Raw genomic sequence first — 226 nt, 5'->3', positions numbered from 1 at the left:
AACAAGCCAAGATCCATGATATTTAAAAAATCATTACGAACATTTTTTTATTATTGAGCACACCAAATGAATAACAAAAAATGCGAGTTTATAATGCGCGTGCGCACCAGTATAAATCGCCAACTTTGAGCTATAATCATAATTATGTTTTTTAGTTTCATTAAACGTTTTAGTAGTGTATGGAAAAAAAAATTAGTGTGTACATTTATATTTACCGAAGAGACAA

Source organism: Limulus polyphemus, unplaced genomic scaffold (genome assembly GCF_000517525.1).
Source record: "Limulus polyphemus unplaced genomic scaffold, Limulus_polyphemus-2.1.2 Scaffold0, whole genome shotgun sequence".
NCBI classification, from domain to species: Eukaryota; Metazoa; Arthropoda; class Merostomata; order Xiphosura; family Limulidae; genus Limulus; species Limulus polyphemus.
Note: the sequence above shows the minus strand (reverse complement) of the source record.